Source organism: Falco peregrinus, chromosome 12 (genome assembly GCF_023634155.1).
Source record: "Falco peregrinus isolate bFalPer1 chromosome 12, bFalPer1.pri, whole genome shotgun sequence".
Classification (NCBI taxonomy): domain Eukaryota; kingdom Metazoa; phylum Chordata; class Aves; order Falconiformes; family Falconidae; genus Falco; species Falco peregrinus.
In genome coordinates, this window is record NC_073732.1 from 10,740,036 (window position 1) to 10,765,442 (window position 25,407).

A 25,407-nucleotide genomic window follows, 5' to 3' on the forward strand; every position below is an offset into this window, starting at 1 on the left:
GCATTCAATGCTATGTCCCTTTGATCAGCACAAAGCTGTCAGCTCCTGCCGCTTTTTTTTCTACCAGCTCTTGTTCCTGGTTAAAAGTGGAAGTAATACCCCCTGAAAGAAATACCCTAGGTGTCCTGCAAATCATCAATCCTATTTTTTTACTTGTTGTTTTTCAGTGGCCCACCCTCCTGGCCTGAGCAACCTCATTACTAACACCCCTCTTCCTCTTTCCACCCTTTTTACAGAATACCAGTTTCATTTGATACGCAATTCAATGTGCCAGTCTGACCTACTGGGACCTTGCTGTCTGAGACTCTACCACTGCGCAGACAGGGGAAACCTTCCTTCTAGCAATAAACAATGTTACTTCCATACATTTATTTGCCTGTAAAGGAATGAAAAAATATTTCACAGACACAGCAAAGGGATTTTTGGAAATTAGCTTTTAATAATTTGTAATACAGCTCTAAATTTAAAAACAGCATGGCCCAAACAACAATTATAAAAATCATAGGCAGTGCTTGACCGAGTGTCTGAGATCCCATTTTGCTCCAATCTTCAGGCTGTTGCATTTCAGACGACATCGTTGCATCTCAGCAGTAAACAGTTTGCAAATACTGCTGCTTTCAGACAGGTCACCCTGCACATTTTAAAGCAGGCTCCTTGTTTACTGCTCAGATTATCTGCAATCTGCATTTCTGCTCCTCACGGTGTCAAGACCTGATACAGGGTTTGCAAATATTATGCAAAGGAAATAATTCACAAAGGCAAACAATTACAATCAAGTGTAGAACATGAGACTACCTGCTAATGGGAGAGCAGGGCAGAGGCTTTGGTGTCTGTCTGTGTGTGTGTGTGTATAAAGGCTTGGAGGGGGGAGGAACGGGGGAGCAAGGAAAAGCAACTGTATAAAAGATCATTTTTACTAGACAATGTCATATTCTTAGTGACATGTAATGATGTTTAAGTACCTTTGCCATTTCCCCCTGGTGATTGCTGCACTGGGTGTGTTCTGTGTGTCTATAGAGATATGTTTTTCAAAAATCGGGATGGAGTGAATGCCGTTCGTTGTTCTGGCTGCAAAATGTCAAACTGCAGTGGAAAGAAATACAGCATTGCAGTGGTGGTGCACTGAGGCCCCCGGTAGGAAAGCAGGAGCTATTAAGTGGAAAATTCCTGCAGAGGACGTGTTTCCATTTCTAATGCGAAGAAAGAGGGTGTTGTTTGAGGCTGGCAGGTCTGTGGAAAATACAGAAAACACAGGGAAGATGAGAAAATGACCTCATTGAACTCTGAGAACTTAAGCAAACAGCCAGCCCCAGCCAGCATACCACATTCTTGCAGCACTTCTGCCCAAACAACAAATTGACCTATAAGTTATATAACCACCCGCGAGCCCCTGTGCCCCATGTAAATGTGGGGAGAGAGAAGGGGGTATTCACTGTGGGAAAGGGGGCGGGGGAGAGGTATAAGCAGTAAAATCTGCTGCATTAGGAAAAACAATATGGGGTTGTGCTGCCTGTCCCCCACACACCATCACCTTCCCACCCCAGATGGAGTACTCACATGAGGTTCAGGTTTAATTGCGCTCTGAGTACCAGCAGAATGATGGCACTGGTTGTTTATTATACTACGAACTATTTCGGTACAGCATAAATTTTCCATTTCAAAGGATCCTGCATGCCTGCAGGGAAGGAACTAGGTTTTGTGAGCAAAGGGTGGCCTCTGTAAAAGTTGGTGGGGGTTTCATCATAGCAGTGGTTAAAACTGCATTCTTTGAACCTGACTGGGGGGACTCCAGGGAGCATGTTTAGGGTCTGTGTTTCCCCGTATAAAGGCCCCCTGTAGTGTTGACTCGGACTGCCTGAACAAATTCTAGTGTAAAAATGCAGAGGCTAACCAAAGGCCATGGGTTCTTGTGTGGTGCTGCTGGTGGTTTTTCTATGTAGCTACACCCTGGCAGAAAAAGAAGATGTATGCCAGCATCACTAACATCTGACTGTGCTGAAAGGTTTGATTCGTGTACAAATGCTTGCCTCAGTGTATTTCCAGTAACTAATTAATTGAACATAACAGAAAGTTATTAATTAGCAGAACAGCAGCTAAACTGTAATTCATAGTTTACAATAATATTACTTAGAAATCAGAAAAGGGGATTTCTGTTAACTAGTAGTACATTTGCTGTGGAAACGTGTTCTCTGCTATCATGTAATTCCAACATGCACTTTTAGTGGACAGGGCTCTTCTTTTCTTGTTTACAAAGATAAAATTCTGTTGCCTTTCAGTTGCAGGTGATTTTATGCACAACCAAAACCTGTTCTACCACCCAGCATTTTGCATGGACTTTGCCTGTGCTAGGCATGTTAGTTTTGAAAGGTCCTTGCAACTTTAGACTGCATGGTGCTTTGAGGAGAAGCATAACTACAAGTAGATAAAGTGTTTGATCTTCAAGGTGCATCTTTAAAGCGTACACATAGGAATGGGCAAGGTTCAAATGTTAGCAGCAAAGCAGCTGACACAAGTCACAAACTACAGATGCACATTCAGAGTTCATGTAGGCTGCTCTTTAGATCTAATGGTTTGATCCATTCCGTCATTAGATTAGGGACCCCTAGCCATGAATGCATTGGGGTGTAATTCAGAAAACCCCAGCATCTGTAAGGAGCTGACTAGATTCAGCGCTCAGCTTCCCTTAACGAAACGTTTTAGAGCAAGGTAAAGTGAATCAAAGATGGGTGCTGAGGAAAAACTGAGGCCATCCCAAACTCAGTCCAAACATGCAACACTTGCCTCTTGCAGGGTTTGAAAAATGTGATAAATTACCATCTTTTCCTTTCCAGTTTGACATCTCCCTGAATACCTTGAACACCAGACAAAAAATGACAGAATTAAATACTACATACAAGATTTTCAGCATTATTTTATAGGCATACTTTAAGTTGTTTGGACAAAGACCAAAAAAGGTGGCTGAAGATTGGGGCACATGGTTAAATCAAACTGAAAATCTCCCACAGCTGTTAAGTATTGCCTTTCAAGGCTCCAGATACCATTTATTTCAGGTATGGAGGAGATAGTGGTGTAGTAACACAAACAGGAAATAATACTAATTATCTGGCTCAGACTTGAAAACCAATTTGCCCAGAATCCAGAGCTGTTTTAGTTTAACCCTAAATGCCTGCCTCCTCTGCAGCACAACGGCCAAAAGACATTCAAGAGCACCACAGTGTTAGGTTATTCCCTTTCTGGGAATGTTTAACCAGGGTGAACTATATAGTGCAGCATTTCTGCACGATGCCATGGATTCTGTTTCTCTTTTCCTTGTGCTGTGTAACTAAGGGGCACTGTAAGGGGTGCATAACTTACAGACGAGAACAGCTTTCTCGTCCACACTCTGACGGGAAATAAAAAGCTCCCAAAAAACTCAACAGAAAAACAAACTTTGTGAATGACAAAAAGAAGCCCTGCCAAAACAAAAGTTTCCTGCATCTAATAGAAGGGGAAAGGGAGATTTTTGCTCATCTTTACCTTGTGGCTGCAAATGGCAAGCAAAACAAAGACATAAAGAGCGCTCTATCTATCATTAGGGCTCTGGAGTTTAGCACCCATTTCAGGATTAACTCTTCTGAGGAGTGCAGGACTTTGGTTATACTTCCCCTCTGCTTTTTATAGGTTCTTTGTCTTTTACATAGTGGACTTGGCTCATATCAGAGCTTCTGTTTTGTGTTCAGTTTAGAAGACTTTAGATATCTAAAGAGACTTTTAAGAGACTCTTTTAAATAAAAACTTAGATAAATCTGGGTGATGAAGTACAAACCTGAGCCAAAAAGATTGCAAGCCATGTTCAGCTCCTGCCAATGCACCTCTGTCCAGCCCTACGTTATGCCTTCAGAAGTGTGCAGAAATGCCTAGTCAAACTAATCCATGCAGGAGTTCATGAAGCACAAAACCAGGTAATAGAATAATCCAAAAATGTTGCTTTATGAGTTGCCCTTCTTTGCATCACAGTGTCAAAAAGACATGGAGTAAAAGAGCTACAGAAATCATTGATCAAGATCTGGTCTTTGCTTCTTTGTTCTTTTATTTTAAATCATCAGATTCATCATAGCTGGGAAATGAGAGCTGTCAGCATGCCAAAGCTAGCTTCAGCATGTCCCTTGTTCTGACCATAGTGGAAATAGGACACTTGGCCTCTGACCACTGGTGGAAGCATTGAATCCCCAGGATTTTGCTAGCACTGATCATATGGGTCTGGTTTCCTGCCTTTTATGAATCTAAGAGCTTGAAAGTTTTGAGATCATTGTCTGTAGAAGACCTGAGAGTGAATCAGCCTCCCTCTTTCTTTTGCAGTTCAGGATGAGGACCCCAGGACACGCTGGAGTAAGCTTACTGTTTTATCTGCATGCAGAAAGAAAGCCTGTTAGTCAAAGGTTTCATACTGAGGCAGGAGCAAAAAAGGAAACTTCACAGTAGGATGTATATACAGGGCTTTAATGGATAAAATGTGTGTAATCTGCCCCAGCACTGACAAGATGGATACCTTAATCTGCCTCAGGAGCCATAGCTCAAGTTGTGGGTCCTGCTTAGGAGCCATAGAGGGCAACAAGAATCATTAGGTGTTTATAAACCATGTCTTGGGAAAGCACTGGGCTTTCAAGCGCTCAAAGGGCAGGTGCAAGGGAGGTAATCTGTGTTTTCCATGTCCATTGGAACAAGAATTGGCTCAAATTATACAGATAGAATTATCTTGGGCTGTATTAAAAATCTTAAATTGAATGATAGGAGGAGGGACAAGTACAAAAGTGAAAGCATTCCCTTGAACGCAGATCTTCCCACTACCCAGAAGAAATACATAAATCAGTCAAAGTGTGGGTCAGTTTATACTTGGAAAAAGGTTTGATTCAAGCAGGGGCTGAGTGCTGCTCAGCTAGTTTTGACTCAGCTGGGTGCTGCCAGCCACACATGAAAAAAGCATGATGGTAGAATAAGCCCAACGTTTGAGAGTGATGGCACGATGGAAGGCTTTGGGAGGGTTTGGACCTTGTTGTTCCCAGCTTCTTGAAAGATCTAAGTCACAGTTGACCTCTACACACACACACATAGAGAGATATGTATTTTTCTTACAGCAATTGATCTGGCAATGAAGAGTGCTTGGTTAGACTTTCTGCAGACTGATCTGTTCACAGTGCGAGAGCCTGTAGGTAAAATTTGCCTCCTCTGTTGAAGCAGTTTGTTTCAATAGACTTTCTCAGTTTTACACCAGTGAAACCGAGTTAAATTGCATTGTGAGGCAAGACAATACGTATACTAAAGATCTGACTCAAGATCGATCAATCTCATGTTTTCTCGTATCTACCTAAGTCTTAAGAAGAACTCCTTGGAAATTATTAATTTCTATAATGTGTATTACTAAAAGAAGTCCATGGCGTTCAGGGAGAAGCAATAAGGGAAGCTTTTAATATATTCCTTTTTCTGGTTTTGGTTGTGATTTACACAAGTAATGAGTATGATGCTAAACTCATTCCATCCAGCATAGTGGGAATGTTACCTAGTGTCACTAGCAAGTATTTAGTCTGATTCAGCCCCATAAGCCCCCCACCTCATAGATGCTAATTGCAAGGATTAGGGCACACCAAGACACTCAAGCTCCACTCCTGTGGGTTTGGGGAGAAACAACACATTTAAACATTCCAGTTACAGTTCCCTTGGAAACGTACATAACAACAACTCAGTAAAATCATGGGTTTCTGTTTTCTTAACCCTTCAGGACATTGATTGAACGAATACTTCCTTGAGGAAACAGTTCAGTCAACCAGATATACTCAAACACTCTTAAATCCAGCAGGCCTTTTCTTACAAAAACAACATCAGTTAAATTCCATGTCAAACCGGTCTCCTCCCCTAACTAATGGGTTTAATTCAAACACACACATACACCATTAGCAAACCCACCATCAAAGCCTGCATGAAAAAAGACAGTAAAAACCAATCCCGAAATGTCAATGTTTCATATCATTATAAAGTTCCTGTAGATCAGAGGACACAGACAAAAAATACACAAGATATTCTATAAAGCACAGAAGTATTCTTAAGAAACAAAACAATATTAACATTTGTGTAGATTATAGAACACAATATCGTTCCTGTCAGTTATAGCAATAATAATGTCTATAGCAACTTTGTAATGACTCCTCTGGGAATTTAAAATACTTCATAAATGTTAACTAATACTATGAAATAATAAGATTTACACCATCTTTATGAAATAGATGCCCCTAAGTTTATTCCACTGCCCAATGAACTGGAGGTTCCATGACATTAAGCATATCTGCTCTTTAGCAGTGGCTGTTCCTATCACACAGAAGTTTGGAAGAGGAACCTCCAGCTGAATGCATGTGCAGGGTGGTGGATGTCACCAGACCTCACCTGTACCTCCCAAAGAGCTGGTGTAGATTTTGGGCTGTCATTAGTAGGCAAAATTGGTGAACATGCTCACAAGGCCTCAGTTAATAGCTGCCACACCAATGGGATTCTGCAGGTTTATTTAAGTCAATGTTCTGTCCCCTACTGTCTTCCTCAGAAGTTTAGGTTTATGAAAGAAAGCATTGAAATCTTTACCCTAGGGACCTTTATCCTAGAGCATGGTCATCAAATTATGTATAGTGATTGTCTGAAGAGAACTAACCTTGCTTCCTCAGCATAGAAGATGTGATTTGACCTAGCTTTTTAGGCAAGAGAAACCATCAGTACCTATGATAAACATGTAACTATTCCTTAACTATCAGTGCACTGATGCACACTGACTTTATGCAAAGGAAGAGACTGAAGCTACAGAACTAAATCAGGGATCAAACAGATGTTGGTGCAGTCTAAAGCAATTACAGTTCATAACCCAGCTTTTTCCCTCCTTTCTCTCTGTAAGCTTTAATTTTTGTTATTTTCAAAAGGAGTCTGCATGACCTTCCCTTAGATCTTCCATCCTGTGATGGTGAGGCACCTTGTCACATTTTGTAGCTTCAAGCAGATACAAGAAAGAGTAACTAACTATACCTGCAAAATTGTTGAAGGCTCTTTAGCCTTGAACATCTAAGGCTCCATTGCTCCAGCATTGCTTTCCATCGATGGAGAGGGCTCACCTCTGCAGCAACTCCTATATAAATCTCTGGGAAGCAGATACACACACCCCACCTCCACCATCAGCCTTAGTTCACAACAGTTTGTTAAAGATTATGCAGCATCCTCGCTAACATGTGGTTGCCAGGACATCCTTGTTCCCTAGCCAGCTACTATACTAAGGGTTTACTGGCAGCCATCCGGCTGTGCTTCATTTAGGAACCTGTGCAGCAGTAAAGGCTGTGTTTTTCCAGTTTACTGAGGAAATAAGTCAGTTAGCTGGTTAGTTTGTTGCTTTTCTTCTAAAGACCCTAAGCATTTGGGGAAGCAGTAACTTTTCACAGAGGATTGTCTTCCTCTTCACTACAAACCAGAATCTAAATCTTACTGCAGAGAGCTTGGATGTTGCACTAACCCAGCTATTGTGGATCCTAGATACATCAGCGTGGCACTGTGCCCAGACCAGCACAGGCACAGAGCCACACATGGTGATACTTTCCACAATTGGTCTGGTAACTCCTAGTTTTTGTCTCTGCAATGTGGTGATATTGTCTTGGTCGGGAGGAGAGAGAGTGTCTTAGCATGTGCTGCCGTTTATACATATCCCATTTCGCTAAAGATCTTAATGCACCACAGCAACACAAATCCCAGCTAAAATTGCTTTTAATGTCACGTTTTCTTGGGCCAACTGCATTTCAGATGGAAGGACTATGATGGTACTAGATAGCTATAAAAGGACCTTGCTTGCCATTTCAGTTAGTGTTGGTGACACCCAAAGATGTAGTAATGCTATTGTCGATTCCAGGCTGGACTTCTGCCCAATGGCTTGGATGGGCTTTGGTTACAGAAGCTGATTGCAGGGTACGTGGTGCCAGCAGCAGGCACAAACTGTTGCCACTGCAGTACTAAATGTCCAGAGAGCGCCCAAGGCCAGTGTCCAGGCTGAATGAAAAGCCAGAGGGAGGGTCATGCCAAGAGGACAGCTTGACAGGATTTTATTGCTCATGCCATGATTCTTCTGTCCACTAAAGCCTCTGGGGTGTCACTGCTTTTGAGTTTCTCATTGCTAGAACAATTTGTGCCATTATTGCCGTCTTGTGGTAACTTAATAGCATTCATGCAGTAAGTTCCAGGTAAAGAAAGGAGGGGCAGCACCCAGATGAAGATAGGATTTACTGGGTTATATATTCCTGCCATTTGAAAAGTAGAACAGGGTTCCACACACTAAGGATAATTGAGACTGAAAAAAAAATATCAATAAAAGGCAGGTGCCACCATTGCTTCAGCTGTCACTCATACACCTAACAACTACCTCCTGTATATATCAGTCCTTTATCTGAGAATTAATGCAACCTAAACTATACATACCCTGGAATAGGCAAGTGGAACAGGCAAGGAAAGTTTTCTTTTTCAAGCTCTTTGTTTTGAAAAGGCAAGAAATACAGCTCTATGTCTAACACTAGGAGAGCTATTCAAATTTTTGAGGTCTCCACAACCTTAGGCAATTTGTTCTTATAGCACCTATACATTTTTGCTGATTTGGGTAGCAGTTTACAGTCAAATCCTGGTGTCCTTTTTATCCATACTACTTATGTGTTAGCTTACACTTTGGCTTTAGTCTGGGAGAAGCCAGCCAGATTATCTAGACAAAGTCAAGACAAATTAAACACCAGATCTCATCTAAGGTATCTCCCTGCAGGATGGGTAAGCCTCACTTTAAGTCACTATTCTAAGACTGCAAGCACAGCTATTGAGGACAGGCCAGATGCAAGCCATGTCTAGTTCCCAAAGCCTAGAGTGGATTAAAAGGCATGACTGCAGATCTAGTAAGGGAAACTTTAACATAGCTTGTAACAGATGAACTAAGAATCATATGGATTACTAGCACCAAAGTAGAGATTCTTGCACTCTAAGGCTGCCATAGCTATCGCTTAAATGCACTATATAATAGAAGTGGCTGATCCCAAAGACTGGTTAATGAACTAAGGCATATTGTCAGTGGACTACATGTTTTTGATATATAAATATATATATACACACATAAAAATGCATAAGGATTATATGTATGTGTAGTGCTTCTGATTGATAGTACCTGAACTATTGTTAGAGGAAAAAACCATTGTATTTGCAATTCATTAGATCTTACTATTTAGAAATAGTAAACACTGTATCTGTGCTACTAAGTAAATATATGAGGCCAGAAAAGCAATGTAATAGCAAAAGAAAAGATGGCAGATGAATTATAGAGCTACATCAAGCCTTACCCTGATACCCAAGAAGCCCTGATCATCAGTATTCAGCCCTTAGTATTGCACATATAGCTTTAGCATTTCAGTCCTAAAAACCTCAACCCAACCAAACCCAAAACAAAAAAATCCCACAAGAATTTGGCTTTTGTTCACTGTGTGAAAGAGGAGTGCATAGCTCCTCACATAGTCCCACAGGACATGCACAATTCAGTGACTCACTCTATACAACCTTTCACTGAAGGAATGTGCAGGCAGCAAAAGTATTTGTGATACTAATTAAAGATCAGAAAATCCTCATTTAGTAAAATGCCCCTTGGCAGGGTATTTCAAAATAAACTAGACATATTTCTGTCCAAAGTGATGGAAGGGGCTGTATTTCTCATCTTACTTAGAGAACAGGGGATTAAAAATGCACCCTGGCTGGGGTGAAATAGGTTATAAAAATGATACATAAAGCATTTTACTTCAATGCCGACAAGGGTCCAAATTAAAGAATGGCCCTTTAGTCTAATGATTGAAAAATAACAGACATCTAGACAGAATAAAGTCTCATTGAATATAATGAGCTATTAAAAAAATTGGTAGCCTTCTTCCTAAAATAAAGCAATGAAAAATTTCATTCTTTTTGTCACAGTTGGGGGGGGGGGGGGGGGGGGGAAGTGAAAATGTTATAACTGATATTATGTCTCAATGGAACACAACCTACAGTTACAGTACCAAAGTTTACCAGAAGACGTTTAAAACTGAGACAATATTTTGAGACCATATTGTACCCAGACCTAAAACTTGGAACATTTTGACCAGCTTCGTGTTGTATAGACCTTGTTGAGTGGCCAAAAAAAAAAATTAAAAAAAAAAATCAAAGGTAAATTAATAAGGTATCTGAAAAGATCTACATAACATATAGTTTTGCTGATGAAAAGTAATGCATACAATGTGAACTGATATTAATAAATGTACAACATAATGCGTTATCCTTTGTGGTATATATAAATGTTGACTATACTTACGTTTATTTGGCAGTACTGTTGTCATGGTTACCGTTCAGCTCTTTATGTTTTAATATGCCCTGTTTTGTAAGGTTGAGGTTCAATTCAAGTTCATGTGAAGCAAAGCAACTGAAGTTTTTAGATGTGGCCTCTAATTTAATGCACGTCATTTTTTGAGAGGCCAACTTGAAATACTTTTGGCATGACTTTAAGACATACAAAGCACCTTCAGAGTCAATGCCCTGTATGCAGTGACTTGAGTCATGAATAATCTGCCAAATGGCACAGTCCCTTACAGTCTTATTTTAAAGCTTTATATACCTGTTTCAGTTGGTATAGAGAATGTTTCTGTACTCCTACAGCCTGAACCTACCACCTTTAGACACTAAATGTACAATGTGTCATTCCCGCAGCAACATTTATTTCTCTGAAACTAAAGGAATGCTTGACTGTAACGTTGTGAAACATATACTTAATTCCTGTGTGCAACATCAATAATCCAATACTTTTGGTCCATTGAAATGGAAAACTCCATTTCCCCTGTCATTTTTGTTTTTCCATGGAAACAGATGGACCTGCTCTGCAAAGTAGCCTCTTTACCTTATTAGCCTCAAGAAAATCCTTTTCACCACTCCAGCAGGCCACCTGGAACTGCAGAATACTCCAGGAATGGTTCTTTCTTTGCCTTCCCTTTTCTCAATTTAACTTTAGCTCAGTAGTGTGGCAAGGAGGTGTTGATCTTTTTTGTAGTGCAGTGCATAGGAGCAGAGCCTGGTCTATAGGGAAAGGTAACTTTGTGGTAGAGTTTTAGTAGAGCCAACTTCCCTATCAGCATGTTACATCCAATTGAGAATTTAATATTGCCTACTTTTCTCTTTGGTATAAAAATGGGAAAGGAAAGGGTAGGGGAGAAGGAACATTCTAGATCAGTGTCTCTTGGTATTCTAGGTTCATGTCTTGCATAGTCTTTCAGCTTTTAGTATTTCTAGTTCTTGACTCCTTTCAAGAGTGGACACAGGTAAACTAGCTGCACCTGCTGTGTTCCCCATGGCAGGTCTTCCTATGGCTTCAGCACTAGCATTCTCTTAGAAGTATTCAAAGACTTTGATTTCTTTTCCTCTTGATTGCTGGGCTGTTAATTTCTTTTGTTTCCTTAATGGCATGGTCCTTGGGAACATCCTTCTGCAGTGGGATGGCCCAGAAGAATCTCTTTTCAGATTGTCTCTACTCATTCATACAACTCACAAGTGTGTAGGATGCAATTGTTAAAAACTCTTGCCCTTTCCAACAGCTCCAGAACATTTCTGAGGCACTAATTTAGTCAAAAAGGAAAATTCTATGTGTAGGACACAAAATGCAGCATAAGGTACAGAGAACCAGGTCTGCATTTGTGTTATGTGAATATATACACTATCACCTGAAGTGCCTATGTGCACATATACAGCTCTGTGTGTGTATGTCACAGAGACATGTAATAAATGTTATTATGGAATTTAGAAAAAAACCACTCCATTCCTTCACCTATCTTTTGGGGACCCATTTAGATGTATAAGTAGGGTTGATACGTCTCTGTGTGGGTGTGTATTTCTAATCAGAGATACTCAATCATATTCTTTTTTTATCAGACATCTCAACGTCATTTCATTATTTGATCTCATGGTGTGCATTCTTTATGGCTCTTCTCCTATTTTGATACTAAATGGGCCACTAAGTTATAAGCTTTGTCTCCTAAACCCTAGAGTTAAGCATCATCAGAGAGCTGAAGATGAGATGTAAGCAAATTGGATTGAAGGAGGCCTCTTTGGCCCCTGTTTCCAATTCCAGTGTATGTTCAGATGAGTGGAAAATGTTTGCTGCTAACCTCAATGCAGAGCTTCCAGTTCATTGCACAAATAATACACTTCCATACACTTGATGATGTGGTCTGTGATCTATGGTAAGAGGAAGGGAGCTCTGAGATGAACTCCAGATGCACCTATTTGCTATGCTGTTGGCTCTGGAGGCCTAGAACCATGCAAAATAGCATTTCAAAAGTCACTTTCTAGGTCATAGCGTGAGATAGTAGTGATAACATCTCTAAACAGGCTGCCTTTGCAGAGAAAGCATCACCTGCTTTTGCACTGTGTTAAACACGGAACTGATTAAGACACTGTCTGGCATTGCAGGGTACAACCTCTCCTCTAGCAAGTGAGTTTACAGTATAGATGTGTGAGAATATTTTTATCACAAGCCCATGCTTTTAAAAAGGTTATCAGCAAAGCACCAGCAGGGGGCCAGAAAAACGAAGACTACTTTTTGATTTGTTCATTAAAATAAAATAATTATTTAAAGCCTAACTGATCAAACTCTGTACTTAAAAAAAAAAAAAAAAAAAAAAAAGTCCTCATTCTGCCTGCTTGATGTTAAATGGTAAAACAGCACAGAAGTGAAAATATCCTGGAGCCTTGTATCATCTTCATTATCTTCACTGGTGAAGTGAGTGAGTGAGTGGAGAGGTGTGAAATTCCAGCAGAGAGGAACATGCTGTTTTAAGAGGAAGTGCTGACATGCAGGCTACAATTAGACAAAAAATGACTGCTGACATTTAAAAATCATTACAGAGAGGAAATTGTGAGTGTAATTATGTCATCATTGACACTGTTCAAGTGTGCTGATGCATTTTTGCTGATCAAAATCAAGTGTTTATATTTGTAAATAGAATGCACTTAGCAACTCTATCAATGGAAACGTTCTAGCCAAGAACTAAGGAAAACGGAGCCAAGTCATTCTGACAAAAAACTTTTTTCCTTTTTGTGGATTTTCAGTATTTTGATTTCAGGATAATTTCTGGCTAACAAAATTGTTTCTTGCTATTTAGCATTTTGGATGACTGTTTGATCAGGGTTTGTTTGTACGGATTGTTTTTTTTGTATAGAACAATAGGAATGGCCATTCTAGAGCAAGCCAAAGGTCCGTTTTGTCAATACGTATCCTAGGCCTAACAGTGGCTAACAGTAGGTGCCTGCAAAAGGATATAAGAGAACAGTAAATATATAATGATATTAGCTACATCAGTCTTGCAGCTTCCAAAATCTGCTGCTCAGGGACTTCACAGACTGCTCAAAACCATCATAATAATGAAGTCTTTCTGACTGGATTTAGAAATAGCCTGATATAATGTCAGCAGGTGGCAAAATATGTAAATGTTATCATTTACTGGGAGAAGGGGAGTTTGTTGACTGTGCTAATACTGAATTCTTGGCACTGCATTATCTAATACAGTTCTGCCTTAAGTCCTGTTGTAAGTCCTTTACCTATGATATATTATCACTCGGTGACAGGGAAAAGTGACCAATCTATGATACATTGAAATGCTCAGTTCAGAATGGACAAAATATCTGAAAGGGTACATTTCTGGTTGATTCCAAACCCAGATTTATTTTTTTTTTTTTGTATTGGTGATTTGGGAGATTATATATAAATACAGTTTATAAATGTGAGAGCAGAAGTGTTTACAAAGGTTCTTGAGGGAAGTAAGGAAAGATCTTGGCTTCTGCAATGAAATGTCCACAACAAAAAATGTCTATAAATGTTAGTCCTCCTGAGGATGGCATTTTTGTTCACAGTATTCTGGAACACATTTATGATGGAGATTAAGGAAGGAATAAAAGCATTGTCAAGATAAAGGATGCTTAATAATGAGGTACTCCACGTTATCAACACAGTTATTGAAGGCTGTGGCTGACACAGAAATATGAATATTGAATGTCAACTCCAAGTTAAAACTAACTATTCTTCACCCTGCATCTACTGAGCTATAAAATTCCCCTTAGTATCTCTTTGTTATTTTTATAAGAAATATAAAAATTGGTTTGTCTTTGCCTTTTCTTTCTGGTTTTTTTCAGTCCTCTATTTATTGACTTTGCCCCTTGGGAAAGGATTTTTTTACAATCCACCTATTAGTTTTCTGGGTGTCCTCCTGCAGCCAGTTTTTCTTCTTTTGGCATTGGGTCCATCAGTTTCCATCAGTGTCCCTGTTTCCTGGATGTCAAAACATATATCCAGTCAAATTGTGTTACCAGAATAATGTCAAGCAACTTTACAGTCACCACATCAGCAAAAGAGCTGCTTTCATGATGTCAGTTTATGATTGGATGAATACTGTAATTCATTTTTAGAGTGATAAGGATTTCCATGTCAAAACACAGAATTCTTTGTGTCATTGAAATAGTGGAAATCCGTAGATAGGGAACAACCCATGCTGGGTGTCTTGAGAGAGGCCAGTCCCGCAGATATTTTGGATGACTGCTTACTGAAATAGGGAATACTGAAAAACCCATGATAGAGGGCTGTAGAAATAAGTAACAAGGCTTTACTAGTGTACAAAAATATGACAGAAAGAATAGTATGTTGTAGTTTATATTCTAACAGATACTTACAAGGCTACTTCCATCTTCATCTCCCCTTTCACTAATTCTGAATTTATTTTCTCTTTGGAATCAGAGTTTTCCATATGTAATATTTGTGGAAAGCTATTTAATTGCTGCTTCTAACAAGGTAAAGAAAAAACATTTTTGCTGTTCTCTGCTTGTCTTTGAATGACAGATGTTGAAAAAAATCACCTTTTTCTGCTCTGTAGACTGGTGCCACACACTTACTCTTCTTAAACACATCATTCCAGAACAGCTGAACTTTGAAACCTGGCAATATCTAGTAATTTTTTTAGTAATGTAAGTGTATTTGAAAGACATTACTTTGTCTGAAATTTTAATGAACACAGGATTGGCAGGGTATTGCTGAGTATCAGGGATGTCAAGCAGTTAAAGCCCCATACCAAAGGGAGGTAAACTCAAATCAGTACCAATGGACAGCCCCGTGTAATCCACCCAAATGTGAGGAAATTGGCACAAGTTAAAGACCTGATACTGAAAGCAGAATTGGAAGGGGCTGTGAGAGGTCCCCTGGTGCATCCTACCAGTATAGTTAAATCTACATGTTGTTTTTGCTTTTAGCTTAATAGTGATTGCATATTTTTTTTATTTATTATTATTTTTTTTTTTATTAAGACCACGATGGGCATTCTACAACTTCCCTGATAAAATGTATCCACCTGCACTTCTGGAAACCTTTTACCTAAATTCTAACCTTGGCATTACCTCTTTGAATGCCTACCATGTAGTTCTTTTTGCAGGATGAATCTTTCAGTCTTTGAGGGTAGCCCCTAAGAAATCTTCTAGCCTGTGTAACACAGCACTTTGCGTTTTCTTTACTTCACTTGGGAAGCACAGGTGGTGTTGGTCTCAGAGTATTGCTGGGTGCTTTGTATGAGGCAGAAGGAACAAACACTTCCCAAATAAAACACTGCATCAGCACTGAAATTAGAAAAAAACCCTGTAAGCAATAAAAAAAAAAAATGGAAGTCCTTGGAGACTGGAGGGTATCTCCTTATATTGTCTGCATTCCACAATATTCTTTGCTTTCGCTGTAAAACTATTTGTCAGTCTCTTATTTGCCAAGTCATTGTCAGCATAACATAATGCAAATCATGAGCTGCTGCTCTGATACTGATAGCCCAATCCTGTAAACTGTCTCCATTTAATCATAAAGGGCCCTTTCAACAGAAAAAAATTTTAAAAGTCTATTTTGCCAGTCTTTCCTCAGACCACTCACCACAGTGAGGTGTGACCTTCAGAGTAAATGCTGGCATTGAAAGACACCTGCAGTATTGTTTTCCTGCATTGTGTATTCTTAACAAAAGCCAGTGCAAATAACACGTGTACTAACAATGTTCAGAAGAGTGATTCTACTTGAAGGACCTTGGGTATAGCAGTGGGAGAGAGTACGTAGCACTTATAGTAATCAATGCAATTTCTTATCAGTTTGTTTTGATGACATGGAATGATCTACCCTGTCAGCTTTCAGACAGGGACCAAATGTTAAACCCCTTTATCTCCATTGTGAGTAGTTATCTATCCAGGTTGTCTTTTCTCATCACTATAGCAAGGTAGGGGATTTACCAATAGACCTAAAAAAGACACTGTAATCCAAGTGGAGACCAGTGACAAGTGGTGTTCCTCAGGGGTCAGTATTGGGACCAGTGCTCTTTAGCATCTTTCTTGGCAACATGGACACTGGGATTGAGTGCACCTTCAGCGACACCAAGATGTGTAGTGTGGTTGACACACTGGAGGGAAGGGTTGCCATCCAGAGGGACCTTGACGGGCTTGAGAGCTGGGCCTGTACAAACCTCACAAATTTCAACAAGGCCAAGTGCCAGGTCCTGCACATGGGTTGGAGCAATGCGAAGCACAGACACAGGCTGTGCAGAGAATGGACTGAGAGCAGCCCTGAGGAGAAAGACTTGTGGGTCCTGGTTGACAAGAAGCTCAACATGACCCAGCAATGGGCACTTGCGCCCAGAAATCCAACTGTATCCTGGGATGCATCACAAGAATTGTGGTCAGCAGGTCGAGGGAAGGTATTCTCCCCCTCTACTCCACTCTTGTGAGACCCCCAACATAACAAGGACATGGGCCTGTTGGAGCGAGTCCAGAGGAGGCCAGGAAGATGGTCAGAGGCTGGAGCACCTCTCCTAGGAAGACAGGCTGAGAGAGTCGGGGCTGTTCAGCCTGGAGAAGAGGAGGCTCCGGGGAGACCTTATGGCAGCCTCCCAGTGCCTAAAGGGGCCCGCAGGAAAGCTGGGGAGGGACTTCTGACAAGGGCATGGAGTGATGGGACAGGGGGAATGGCTGGAGGCTGGAAGTGGGCAGATTTAGATCAAATATTAGGGACAAATTCTTTCCTGTGAGGGTGGTGAGACACTGGCCCAGGCTGCCCAGAGCAGCTGTGGGTGCCCCATCCCTGGCAGTGCCCAAGGCCAGGCTGGACGGGGCTGGGAGCAACCTGGTCTGGTGGGAGGTGTCCCTGCCCATGGCAGGGGGGCTGGGAATGGATGATCTTGAAGGTCCCTGCCAACCCAAACCATTCTACGATTCTATGATTAAAACAATGCAGCTCTACTTCTTAAGGCTACTTCTATATAAATGCTAAATAATAGTAACAGAAAAGGGTGTTGCCTGATTTTTAGTAAAATGTACTGTAATAAGAATAATTATTTTTTGATCCATTCCAGTTTGAGAGGCTTCAGCTGAGCCTGTAACTAAGTTACACTGTCATAAATGAGACTATAGCAATCAGTCTCAAAACCTGTTAAATCTTTCAGTTCCATGAATGTAATATGCTATTTCTGCTGTACAATGAATTAAATGAATACATGACCAAGATCTAGATAAAAACATGCAGCAGCAAGTCTGAGGGCAACACTGTATAAAATAAGAACAATTTAAAATGGAGTAATATGATTTATAGCTGAAAATCTTTAGTTGATAAAAGAACCTCATTCTCTTCCCCCCCAGCCAAGTACAACCAAAAAGATCAGGAAATCTGAAAATGTGGGAGCAGAATAACAACCCAGCAAAGAATGGTAAGAAAGGAAAATAAGATAATATCCAAATTTCATTGTTGAAGCATTTTTGCTTCTGTAAAATACTGCTAATTAGCACTATTTACTCAGGTTTCATTAGTTGAATTTCAGTTATTATACATGTGAAATAAATTATGCAACTTTTAAATCTTAATTACATTGTTAATTGGGATAACTTTATGATCATGTTGTGATGCCTCAAATCAGTGAAACATTTCTCTGTTTCAAAGTTGATCAGAGCTGGTGACACTTCAAATATAACACGCTGCTGGTACTTCTTGATAGATCTGAAATCATTAATTATAATCTTTTCATTAGATTACTGAGTTTTGAATGCTACTATCCATAAACCAAAAAATACAGCAGTATTGGGATGTAATATCATTTTCATACTTCATGCAGCAATTGCTTCTGGTTAAACAATTTATATTAATCATGCAAGCATGAACCATTCATACCCCAGGGTTTTATGTCCATCACGACAGTGAAGCAGGTTTAGATTTAGACACAGCTGCAGTTGGCAGAAGCAGTACTTGTAGTGGAACAGATCAGAGGCGTGGGAGGTTTGATGCCAGGGCATTTGTAAACCTGGTAGGTTTGCCATGCTGAGATAATGTAAGTCAGTATTGTTTATAGACATTAAGACACTGCATCAGTTTATGCCAGCTGAATATCTGGCTTCTGTTAGCATCAGTTCAACCACTTTGCTTTTAATTAAATGTTGAAAGCAGACATTGGCATGCCTGGTGAAAGCAGTCCTACCAGAGGGACTGAAAAAAACAGAAAAGAGCCATAGGACAAGGTACTGGGCACTGGTAAGGCTTCAGCTTAAGTATCAGGTCCAGTGATGAGCACATGACTTCCAGAAAATTGTTAAGTGACAGGAGACAGTGATATTAGATAAAAGCTGTGAGAAGAACCAAAAATCTAGAAGATACAACTTAAAAGTTAAAATTGAGTAATTGGAGATAATTAGTGTGCAGGGAGACGACTGGGATAACAGTCTGCACATTCAGAAAATGGTGGTATAAAAATGAAGAAATGTGCTTAGCAGGTAAGAAGAAAAGTGAGAACAACGTAATTAGCAGCAAGAAAGACTCATACTGCACATTAGGAAAAAATTTCTAATGCTAAGAACCAGCTCAGACACAGCTTGCTTTTGGGGAAGTTATGGAGGTGCTGTGTCACAGAGGTTTTAAGAACAGGCTGGACCAATGTCAATCAGAAATGAAACATGTGACTGGCCCTATGTCCTTAAATAACCTCTTATGTCCTCAGCATCTTAAGCTTTCTAGGATGCATAAAGTGCTCCAAACTCCTGCCAATCTAGAAGTTCTTGCAAGCATTCAGTAATTCTCTGCTGCTCTGTACCCTAGGAAGAAGTGGCATTTCTGCTAGGACAGTACAACACTCCCTAATGAATATGCTGAATTGAGGCATTTCCCTGGTCGGTGTGCTGCTGCCATTGATCTGATACCTATGCCCAGTGTAAAGCCATAGATTATATTAAGTAAGCCTGTAGTACTGACCTTTTGAACACTTAAATCCTAAGTATACTTAGACCTTACCCATGCATGATGTGTGAGCCAGAATTTACAAATACCATTAAGTTATTTTTCTATTGGCTTCAGTGATATCGTCAATAAAAATTGAAGCCCTTCCCAACTGATTGAGGTATGAGAAAGCTGGATTGCCTTCTCCTCACAGAAAGATAACTCACAAATGATTCCACACAAAGATATGCGGTCTTAGATTGAGGCAAAGCTGGTACATGATCTTCGCTAGAACCTATTTGCTGCTGTGAAAGAATGGGACACTGCAGACCTTTTACAGTTCTGGTTCTGGTTGTCTTCAGAGTTTTCATTGTGCTCTTCAAGTATGCCACTCCACAAAGCAAAGTTCACATTGTGCTTCAGCGTCATCCTGGAAGCTGATTCATGTACTATGCTTTGTGTTTGTTTTAAGACCAGGCTCCTCCCTAGCCTGCCTTACAACACCAAGCCAAATTCCCATCAGAGCTACATTAAAATGTTGCTACCTCTTGGACTACTGGGCATAGTAAGTAAGCAAAATTAAAAAGAAAAAAAAATAAAAGAAAAAAAAATAAAAGACAAATTAATAAAGCCTCAAAATTAAAAATGTCTTTGTTTTTTTCCCATCTGCATGTAAGTCAGTATTTCAGGAGACAAAATAAAGATCTGGGGAACAAAAATCATAGGTAGTGTAAACCATTCCCTGGCATCTCTCTTTTTTTCCTCTTTATGGGAAAGCCTAACTTCTTGCTAAGTAGAACAACTCCAGGGCTGATCACAGGAGAGCTCCACCAGCCTACTCTGTTACTGGCTGGGTAATAACAGTGTTTTATTTTCCACTGCAGCTGAACACCTCTGTCTTTGACATAGTCACTTTGTACCTGAAGGTTTTAGAAAAGCTTTTCAAATCATCGTAGAATAAGTAGGAATATGCCACGAGTGTAGTTGTAGGTAAAACTAAAAAAAAATCCTGGTTTGTTTCTGGACAGTTGGTTACAAGCTCTGCAGCTGAAGTTTTCAAAATATGCTTTCAAAATAAAAAATCCTCACTAAATGCCTCTTGAAAGAGTAGACAGCCAAAGCAGCTTTGAGCTTCACTTTGCGCTTCACTTGTAACAGTTATCTGACCCAGCCTCACACCTCTCAGCCTCTAACTCTGTTAACAGGTCACCACAGCATAGTGTTACATGCTGTAACCTTGCCCTGCCATTCATGCTTAATGTGGTCATGGCTTGACTTTGTAAGGCATGTTGGGACTCCTGGCCAAATTTCATTGCTAATAGGGGAAAAAGCCAGACTGACAAACTGAACATTTCCAGCGCAAGCAAAGGAAGACAGAATTGCTTTTTACTCCAAATACACACACACACACGTGTATCTATATAGACACACTCATATATATATATGTGTGTATCTAATATCTTGCTAGCTGAAGGCTTCTTTATGTTGTATTTAAGACTTACAGTGTTCTGAGAGAAAAACAACCATTCCCCTTGTCAGAAAGCTGCAACTCAGCCAGTCAGTTCAGTATGAGAACGCCAAGTGAGCCATTTGAGACGTGTGATCTTTCAGCTGCGCAGCATCCCATTCATCTTATGCTTCAGAAATGTAATATGTAAAGCTGGAAAAAACAGAAGCTGCAGAGGCAAGAAAAATCAATTAGCAGGAAAGCCCATATATGAAAAAAGGCCTGCACAGAATCACCATGTTGCCATTTTGAATTTCCTAAAGTGACCTACTCCATCTTTTTAGGTGATCTTGGAACACATTCTCTACATTAGGATGAGAGGATAGGAATCTTCTGGTCCCCTAATTAGGCACTGATAATTTAACAGAACACTGCAGGACCTAAAGTGCACAAGGTAGCACTAAACACAAAGTTGGCTTTATATCCTTCTCTCCACACCCCTGCCCCACCAAAAATTTCAGATATGGCAAGCCTCAATGTTAGGAAAGAGGCTGTTATAGTTTGCAAATAGTTTCCATCCTGGAAGAAGGCGCACCCAACAGAATTTAAGCAATGCACACTGCAATCTCAGTTACAGTGGCATAAATGAGGATCAATTCCACTGAGGTCAGAACAGTTATATCGGTGTGAGACACATGAGGATTGAGCCCTGTTAACAGCAATAGAGTTAATTCTCATCTACTTTCCCGTAAGTCAGAGCACAATCTGGCCCCTAGCTTTCAGTTGGACTCTGTCCACATAGTGGACATAGTAGGCCAAATCTGGCTCTGAATTTCAAGAGAATAAATGTGGAGATACTGATTTTATTGGAGCCATTCCCAATTACAGTAGTGCAAATTTTGACCCAGAGACTATTTAGAGTCCAGGCACCGAGCAGTGGCCAGCAGTTGAGGTCCCATCGTACTTTGGCCTAGGTGGACTGGAACATTCAGAGTGCAGACTGCAAAAGCATTTCTGTGCGATGCGAGGTACCATGTTTCAGACCTATGTTTGATCATGGATGAAGGCAGCAATTCCAGAAATAAAGCGGAATGCACTAGTTCCTCTCCCACCCCCAGGAATATTTCTTGACTTGTTAACTTTGGAACCCGATCTTCATGTAATACAGGAAATGTGTAATAGTGATACCAACAACCTTAGTAAAGTGCAAGCTGTGAATCGCCCTGGTGAAGCTGAGCAGCCCAAAAAGACAAAAATGTTGGTATGCCAGCTGTTTATTTCTAATGCAGGTGAATGGCTTTTAGAAATATTTAAACCAGCTGGAGTATACTCAACCAAATCTTCATTAATGGGAAAAAGGAAAGAAAGAAGAAAGGCAATAAAACATAAGAAGAGCATACATGACCACATATACTAACGTAAACAGAAAAGATTCTTCCTTCAGTGGCAGAGGCAGCAATACAGGCAGTGGCAGAAAGGCAGAGCTGAGCAAAAGGTTACAGAAACCATAGTAATTAGAAGGTGAGTGAGAAATGTAGCTGTATACAATCAAGTCCCTATTAAGCATTCTCTCTCATTATTATAGGTTGAACTGATGCAGAGCTTAATGAAGCACTGCTTTCTGACAAATAATAAATATACCACTAATTTCAGAGAAAGTGAGACTCTTCCTGAATTTGAATGGAATTTAGCAAATAGGCCCAAATGAAACAATGCAGAAAAAAATTTACAATGTCAAAACACTTCATTTTAGTATTTTCAAAATGGAGTGTTTCATTCTAGAACTGCCAAAACACTTCTAAAAACTTTCAAAACAAAGCCTTTTAGCTGTTCATTTTAAAATTGGTCTAAATTTAAAAAGAAAAAAAAAGCCTTACAACATGTGAATCAGCCCAAGACCAAAAATGAAGTCATTCTTTTGAAGCTGAAATAAGTATTTTGGGTTGAACAAAAATTATACTTTTCCTGATTATTTTTTATTTTGCCAACATTTTTTTAAAGCTTGATTTGACCAAAACTAAAATATAATTCTGAAAAGAAAAATAGTAGCTAGATAGAACCATTGACTAAAAGTTCATGCATTACCAAGCTTCAGTTCTAGGTAATCTTCTGCCCAATTAATGCCTCTTTGAATTTAATGGAGCAGTTAGGCCCATTGCTTTCCAAAAAAACTATTCAAGCTTATTGATTTACTTTTAATTGGAAATCTGAAGACATTTCTTTTTATAATGGTGAAATAATAAAGGTTCCATCTGAAAACTCCCAGTCAGAAACACTTCTGTAGCCATGCAAATGGTAGATTTAGGTGCCTGACGGCATTGCTGTTCTCTCTGGCACTGTATCAGAATCAGCGTCCTGCTTAGCCTGATCCTGGAGCTCATTTTCAGCCCAAGCTCCCTGAGCATCCCTACTGCCCCGGCTTGCTTGCACTCAGGCCCTAGCCTAGCAGGGGGTACAGAGGGAGAAATTAGCTCGCATCCAAATTCTGCTTCACAGGCAGCACCGCTGTCACATGCTGCAGCCATTTGGCTGCATGAGCTCCTGTCCCTGCTTGAGCTCAGCCATGTAAGGCAGTAAAGATGTGGCAGTTGTGAGCCCCCTCACAAAGAGCATGGAAATGAAGCACCAAACTGCCATCCTCCTGAGAGGTGTGGCAGTAGCACTCCAAATCAATACTTTCAGCCAGAAATATTTGGCTTGCAGGTGTTTGGCTTTCTGATGAATAGCTCTAATTTTCTACAGAAAGCAGATACTTTTTTGTGGAAAAAATATTCTCACAGAATCCAATTTTCCCTTTAAGGAACAGATGGAGATGGAAAATTTTTAACCTACAAGATGTAGCAACATGTGTGATTTCCCCCCCCGCCTTCCCCAAACAGTCTTTTCTGCATACCCATTGACTTGCCTTGCTACAGAAAATTGCACTAAACGTCACTGGCTCTGAGCCCAAAAGCCCACTTTCCCAAGCACTATCAATGGATTTATTAAAGATGTTTCTGTGCATGGACCTTTTTTTCATATACCAATCCCATTAGAGGTAGAACAACATACTACTTACGGCATTGAATGTCACTGGATATTATGATCATGTTCCAGTGTTGGCCAATGGAAAAAAAAGTGTGCTTGCACATACCTGGAAACACAGAGAACACAGAACAGGTCATCAGGTAAGGGGAGTCAGGTTTTGTAGCTATCTTAGAGGAATAAAAGATTTTATTACCAATACACGTGTGCAGACATTCAAGAACTTACTTGGTTCCAAAATATAAAGTGAAAACATGTCATAATAGGAAAAGAAATTCATCTAACAATGTTTGGGATTTTTTATGATTCAATCAGCAAAAGAAAGGAAATCCAGAGTCAGAGATCACCCCCTCCCACTGTCTATCACAACGGGTGACCATCCTTAATTTTACCCAGCTATGTCATATTGGTGACCAAATATTGGAGGCTTGATCTTTTAACTTTGAAGTTTTTCTCTTTTGTGGTATTAAGCCAGAACCACAAAATTTTTGAAAACGCAGTGCTTGACTGGATTGAATGTAGTTTTTCTCTGTGAAAGTAAAACCAAACAGAAAGCTTTCACCCTTCCAAGAGATAATTTTTAAATTGTCTTTGACCCTTTTTCTTCATATTTATATTGGCTCTTTGATTATTTGATTAAAACTGTAGGAAATCTAATGCAAAAGATTATTTTTAAATAACAAATAAGGAAACTATGATTTTTTTTTTCAAACTCCTGCCTTTTTTTTATAAAATCTTTCCAGATTTGGCTTTACATTTTTACACATTTTAGCATTATCTGAAAGTTAATTCAAGTAACACATTACATTGGCCATGCATTGTAGTATTTTGATGCGTCACTGTTGGTTGACTTTAAGTGTTCTCTTTAGGAATATTTGATATAGAATAGAGGGTTTTGAGATCAAAATCAAGTATACATATATAATACATACGTATGCATAGGCATAAATATATATACTTGTGTATACGTATATGTACATATGTATATGTAGCCTACAAAAATCGATCATAAAAATGTAGTGTTCACCTAGCCAAATACAATAAACACATCATTCATTACTTTAAAGTTCAATTGACCTTAGTGATAATTTTTTCTGAATACAGATTATTGACTCTAGCCACAGTAAAACTTACCGAGTGTAACAAAATATTTTAATAGAGCTATGCCTAAATTAAAGAGACCTTGACATAGGGAGGCTTCAGTGGCCGATAGGAAGGCAGCAAGTTTTTGTGTCAATAAATGCGGTGGCATTTGCCAGGTAAAATGTTGTAATAAACCTTTGGGCGCTACTTCACTCCCACTAACGTGTTGGACAGTTTAGATTAACGCCAGTAGAATGAGCTGGAAACCAATGTAAATGCAGAGAAAGAGAGAGAGAGAGGGAGAGAGAGAGAGTTCATTTTGCAGCCTTGTTTTCCCTGCATTCCCACTATCCTTGCACTAAGAGATGGTGGTATGTACAGAATAATGGAAGAGGACGAAAAGAGCTCTGGGAACAGGTGGAAGCATGGAGTCAACAGAACTGGGGGGAGGAAGAGGGAAGGAAAGTCAGGAAAAGAGTTATGGAGACATTACAGGTACTGGGGGGCAGTTTAATTTTTGGTAGAATAGATAGACAGGGATACTGTCCAGTGACATCGA

The 25,407-nt window shown here is 39.8% G+C and overlaps 2 long non-coding RNA genes across 3 annotated transcripts in view; one reads left to right on the forward strand and one right to left on the reverse strand.

Moving 5' to 3' along the window:
* The window catches only part of LOC114012259 (uncharacterized), a 95,210-nt gene that overhangs the window by 19,524 nt on the left and 50,279 nt on the right, over window positions 1–25,407 (forward strand). Inside the window, exon 2 of one of the 2 annotated variants that reach the window (XR_003554618.2) lies at window positions 17,734–17,801. This is a non-coding gene — a long non-coding RNA (uncharacterized LOC114012259). Of the gene's footprint in view, window positions 1–17,137; window positions 17,802–25,407 lie in introns of those variants that run through there. The other variant, XR_003554617.2, reaches the window with a different exon arrangement.
* LOC114012258 (uncharacterized) lies at window positions 420–23,876 on the reverse strand. Its single transcript, XR_003554616.2, has 5 exons — window positions 23,800–23,876; window positions 20,797–20,970; window positions 15,491–15,690; window positions 14,275–14,359; window positions 420–1,230 (listed from the first exon to the last, which is right to left on the reverse strand). It is a non-coding gene; the product is annotated as an uncharacterized LOC114012258 (long non-coding RNA).